Genomic DNA, 6,166 nt, shown 5'->3' on the forward strand with positions numbered 1-6,166 from the left:
CCCAGCCGTCCCAGCCGCGAGAGGCCGGAGGCTAGTGCCGCAGGCCCGGCCGTACCAGCGCCGACCCGGCCTCAGCAAGATGACAGGGAGCTCACAACCGGTTTACCTTCTCCAAAATAAAAGATTTGAGATGCACTTTGAGGATTATTATTACTGTTATAAATCTTCTCTGTTATTGGATTATTTTATTGCTGTTTCTTTGCCCTTACTAGTATTTTATCCTCTCGGTTGTCAAGAGGGCACCAAAGCCTGAATCTACCTGTGCCCTTTGGCCATGGCATATGCAACCTGGTAGTCAGGCCAGTCCAGAGGGCTCACTCGGGAGTGAGTTACTCTCTGGAGCTGGCAGAAAGTTTAATACTGAAACTGGCAGTACTGACCTCACCAGCTCCCTGCTTGTGGACTCTCTGCTCCAAAAACCAAGCCAGGACCACAGTTTATAAAGATTCGGTTATCAGTGGCGTGGGATAGGTAAGTGGGTGCTATAGTTTGATTATGCCCCCCCCCCAATGCATGTATGTGTTGAGCCATTGTAACAGGTGAAAACTTGATACAAATATGTGGGAAAGTGGAGCCTTTGGAAAGAGATTAGAATTAAGTGTTTTGGAGTAGGGCTCCTATCATTGAATTTTGACGGAATGCGATCAGAACAGAGACTCATGGCACCAGCCACTCTGCGCTGACCTAGTGATGTAATTCTCACTCTGTAAGATACGCATCAAATATGGCCTGTGGGCCTTAAATCACCAAACCACGAGCTAAGTAAACCTGTATTTTTATAAAGCACCCAGTTTCAGGCATTTTCTGTTAGCCACACAGTAAGGGACTAAGACAGAAGTTTATATTACCATCATCTGGTCTTCCACCAGAAAAATGAAGGAAGGTGCCCCTGGCCTTTGAATCTTTTCTGCACCCTCCTACTCCCCAGCTGTCTTTGATCAGTAATGAGGACTCACTGGGCCTCTAGATGTTACACTCCCTGGAACTTGGATTAGTTATTGATAATGTAAGTAAAACCGGGCATTAGCTTCAGGAAAAACTTCGATGAGTGCATAGTGAGAGGTTAACATTGTAAAGTGCTTTAAAAAGCGGCCATGTGTGTTCTGTTTCAAAACAGTTCATTTCAGTTTCAATAATAAGAGTGGTACAATGGTGCCCCTATGCCACCTCCAGAGGATTTCCAAATCCCACATGGTCTCCTTTCTTAACTGCACCACAATCAAAGGTTGCCCTCCCTCTCACAGAGGGAGGCCCAGTGTGATTCAAAGACCACCTGCTTTGCCCTCACTGTGTGGTCTGCAAACTATTTCACCTTTGGTTGGTGCAGATAAGCCATTGATTAATTAATTGATTGATTGATTGCCATAGGGAGCATGCACTCACCAAAGAGAGACAGAGAGAGGGAAAGTGAGAAATCACAACACCTCCTCATCCCCATCCCACTGCCTAGGGGTGGCCATGCCACAATCCCTTCTCCTTCAATCTCTTCTCAGGATTTTGGCCACACACACACACAGGTGCCCGGCATGATTTTCAAGCCACCAGGTCTGGTACTCAAACTGTGATAGGCCACTTGGGAGTCTAGCACCTTAACCACTACGTCACCTTCTGGCCCCAGAGATTTTTTTCTTTCACACTTCTGGCAGTAAAATAAAATTTAGTAGATTGTAGAGCTATTCTACTTCGCAGCACAGAAAGCCAGCATAAAGTTGATGTCTAAATTCTGAGACCAAGTGCTCTAGGCCCTAGTGAGAGTATGGGTGAAATTTCACCGGGGAGATTTTTAGCACTGTGCCAAGTTTACCAATCCCACTCAGCAGGCTCCACCTTCAGAAAAAACAACAGAGGACCCTCAATGGCAAGGCCCATGGACAAGTAAGTGACTTAGCAAAAAGTGTTCATTGTGAACCACGGAAACAGTAACTATGCTTAAGATCTCTGCAAAAACCCATACTAAAAATGAGATGAAATTTTTAGGAAAAGCTAAATTTTAGGCAGGTCAGGGTTCGTGTTATACGTCCAAAGGAACCATGAGAGAGAGAGAGAGACTCTTCACGACTATCAGAGCAGCTGAGCCAAGTTTCCAAACACCATCAGGGAAAGGAGATGCTGGATTCAGGCCCCAGGGAGAACCATCTAAGATTAAGGTTATAGACCAAATCCCACCTGGTACCATTAGGCAGCCAAGGGTCACAGAAAGTGCATAGCATCAATCAAACGTGGGTTTGAATTCTAACTCTACTCCTGCAAGCTTTACTGGCCTGGGGAAAATGTGCTTGTCCATTCTGAGGCTTGGTTTCCCATCTTTGAAATGAGGAATTTTTTTTTTTTTTTTTTTTGGAGAGGTTTTTGCTATAGGGCACATGCACTCACCGTTAAGACAGAGACAGAGAGACAGCGAGAAATCACCCCCCAGGGGAAATGGCCACACCGCAATCCCTTCTCCTCCCTTCTCCTCTAGGGATCTTGGGCACGCACATACACGCACACGGCATGAGTTTAAGTCACTCAAACCACAGTCAACTACATGGGAGTCCAGCAACATAGCCATTACACTAACCGCTGCTCATGAAATGAGGATTTTACTATCTGCTGGATAAATACAGACTTCACAAGAAGGAAAAATTGGGGGGGGGGACAACAGGTGTTATACTAGTTAAGGCACTGGACTCCCACATGGCCTACCATGGTTCTAGACCTGGACCTGGCAGCTAGAAACTAATACCAGGCATGTGTGCATGGCCAAAATTCCAAGAAGAGAATGGAGGAGAAAGGATTGTGGTATGGCCCCGGGGGCAGGGGGTTCTCACTTTCTGTCTCTCTCTGTCTCTCTGGCAAGTGCATGCACACCACAGAAAAATCTCTCCTAAAAAAAGAAGAGGGGACCAGCAGATGGCATAATGGTTACAACACTGGACTACCACGTAGTCAACCACCGTTCAAGTCCTAGACCAGGCAGCTTCAAACTCATGCCAGATGCATGACCAAAATCCTGAGAGAAGAATGGAGGAACAGGAACTATGGCATGGCCATCCCTCCGGTGGGTGATTTCTCACTTTCTGTCTTTCTGTCTCTCCAGCGAGTGCACATGCCCTCTAGGAAAAAAAAAAAATCACTCTCTATAAAAAGGAAAAATGTGTAAAGCTAAAGAGCAAGTAGGTAGTAGGGGTGGGCCATGTGGGAGTCTAGTGCCTTAACCACCATCATAAGACTTTCAAGTCGCCAGTTCTGGGACTTAAACTGTGGTAGGCTATGTGGGAGTCCAGCGCTTTAACCACATGCCACGCGATGGTTAAGTGGCGTGATGCTGGAGACCATGTGGGAAGGCTCTGGGTTTGCATTGGCCTCAGTGTACCAGAGGCACCTGTGATCCTGACGTGCCTGCAGAGCTCAGGAATGGGGAATAGGATTGCAGCATGAGGATCATGTCAATAGTGCTCCTCCGCACCCCACTCTCTCTCAGAAAATAAATTAATAAACTGAGGGGAAAAAAATGCCGAACAAAATACAGCTCAGAAATAATCCCGCACAACCACGGTTAGCTGATTTTCAACAAAAGCACAAAAGTAATTCAATGGAGAGAGGATGGTCTCTTTTACAAATGGTTGAACATCAGGACAACTATGTGCAAAGAAATTAAGTGAGACACAGACTGCATCTCTCCCAGCAGTAACTCAAAAGTGGATCATGGTCCTAAATGTAAAACACACTATAAAACCCTTGGAAGATAGTAGAAGAGACTCTAGCTGACGGGGTTTGGTGAAGACTTTTTAAATACAACACTGAAAGCATGATTCTGAAAAAAAAATCATTGATAAGTAGGACCTTATTAAAATGAAATACTCAGGGACCAGCAGGTGGCATGGTGGTTAAGGTGCTGGACACTCCCACATGGCTAACCACGGTTCAAGTCCTGGACCTGGTGGCTTGCTTTTCTCTCTCTCTCTCTCTCTCGCTCTCTCTCGTTCTCTCTCTCTCCTTCCCTCCCTACTTCCCTCTGGTAAAATTAAAAGATAAATGAATGAATAAATAAAAAATATAAAAAACAAAATAACATAATTCTTAAAAAAAGAAGAAGAAGAAGAAGAAGAAAAACTCTTGTTCTGCAAAAGACACTGTTAAGAGAATGAAAAGACTAGCCCTGGACTGGGAGAAAATCTTTGCAAAACACATATATCTGGGCCAGCCCAGAGCTTGATGGTTAAGGTGTCTAGACTCCACATGGCCAACCATGCTATTTGAGTTCCACACCGGCAGCTTGAAAAACATACTGGGTACAGGTGTGTGCGTGTGCCTGAAGTCCCAGAACTAGAGGATAGAGGTGAAGGGATTGCAGTGTGATCATGATCCATGGGGAAGGGAATGCTTCCTCTCTCTCTCTCTCTTCCTTCCTCCCCCAGAGAGTGCACGCACACTCTAGCAAATTTTTTAAAAATTTAAAAACTGATAAAGGACTAATAGCTAAAATGTTTAAAGAACCACTTAAAACTTAAAATAAGAAAATGAGTATCTCGACTTAAAATAAAGGCAAAAAATCTGAATAAGCACCTCACCAAAGAAGATATATAGAGGACAAAGAGTATGTGAACAGATGTTTAGCATCCTATGGTGCTAACGTTTGAATGTGCCTCCCAAATACATATGTTAAAATTTGGTTTCCATTGTGATAATATTTATAGGAAATTTAATACAACTACGGAATTAAAAGGTAGAGCTGTGGGGAAGTAATTAGGCATCAGGATGGGACCCCTAAATTGGATACTCATGAGTTTATGAAGAGACACAGACATGGACACACATGTGCTCCAGCCCTCTGCCATATTATGATGGAGAAAGACCCTCACAGGTGCTGACACCATGCTCTCAGACATCTCAGCCTCCAAAACAGCGAGCTAAATAAATCTTTACTCCTATAAATCATCAGGTATTCAGTTATCAACTAGCAGAAAATGGACTAGACTAGATGCCACTGGAAAATTGCAGATTAGAACAATGAGATGCCACTACTCACCTATTGAAGGGCTAAAATCCAAAACACAGACAGCATCACTTTCTGGTAAGATGCAGAGCAACCGGAGCTTTTACTCACTGCTGATGAGAATGCAAGTGGTGCAGTCACTTTAGAAAACAATTTGGATTTTTTTTTTTTATGAAACTAAACAAGACCTTACCATAAGATTTAGCAGTTGTGCTCCTTGGTACTAACCCAAATTAACTGAAAATGTATGTCCACACAAAAACCTATACATCAGTGTTTACAGAAGTTTTATTTCACAATTGCCAGAATTTGGAAACAACCAAGATGCCCTTTAATAACTGAATGGATAGACAAACTGTGGTTACGTCCATCCAGTGGAATAATATTTTCTTTTTTGTTAGAGGGCACGTGAGAGAGAGCAAGACAGAGAGAAAGCACCCTTCAAGAGGACGTGGCCATACCACAATCCTTTTCTTTCCACTTCTCCATTCTTTCAGGGTATCAGACATGCACATATGGGTGCCCAGTGTGTTTTTCAAACCACCAGGGCTGGGTTTCAAATAGCAGTTGACCATGTGGGATCTGATTCCTTATGCATAGTGCTTAACTATGGCTGGCCTACACAGGGATATTATTGGGCAATAAAAAGAAATGAGCTATCAAGCCATGAAATGATACTAACGAGCCATGCCTTTTGCTCAGTGAATCATGCCAATCTATAAAAGCCACATACTGTATGATGCCAATTGTATGATATTCTTGAAAAGGCAAAACTACTAGGACAGTAAAAAGATCAGTGATTGCCAGGTGTTTGTGGGGAAAAGGATAAAAAGGTAACCCACAGGGATTTTTAGGTCAGTGTTACTGTACTGTATGATACTGTAATTTAGAAACATATCATTATGCACTTATCAAAACCATAGACTGTATAATACAAAAAATAAACCTAAATATAAAATGTGAAATTTAACTAATAATAATATATTGATATCAGGTCATCAATTATAAAAAATCACAGCACCCTAATGCAAGATGTTAATAATAAGGTAACTAAGGGTAGGGTTATATAGAAACTATAGTTTTGGATGGACCAGCAGTTGGTTATGTCACTAGATTCCCATGTAGTCGATCGTGGTTCAAGTCCTGGACCTGGTGGCTTAAACTCACGCAGGGCGTGTGTGCATGTGT

This window comes from Tupaia chinensis, unplaced genomic scaffold (genome assembly GCF_000334495.1).
Source record: "Tupaia chinensis unplaced genomic scaffold, TupChi_1.0 Scaffold000597_1, whole genome shotgun sequence".
In the NCBI taxonomy this organism is placed as follows: Eukaryota; Metazoa; Chordata; class Mammalia; order Scandentia; family Tupaiidae; genus Tupaia; species Tupaia belangeri.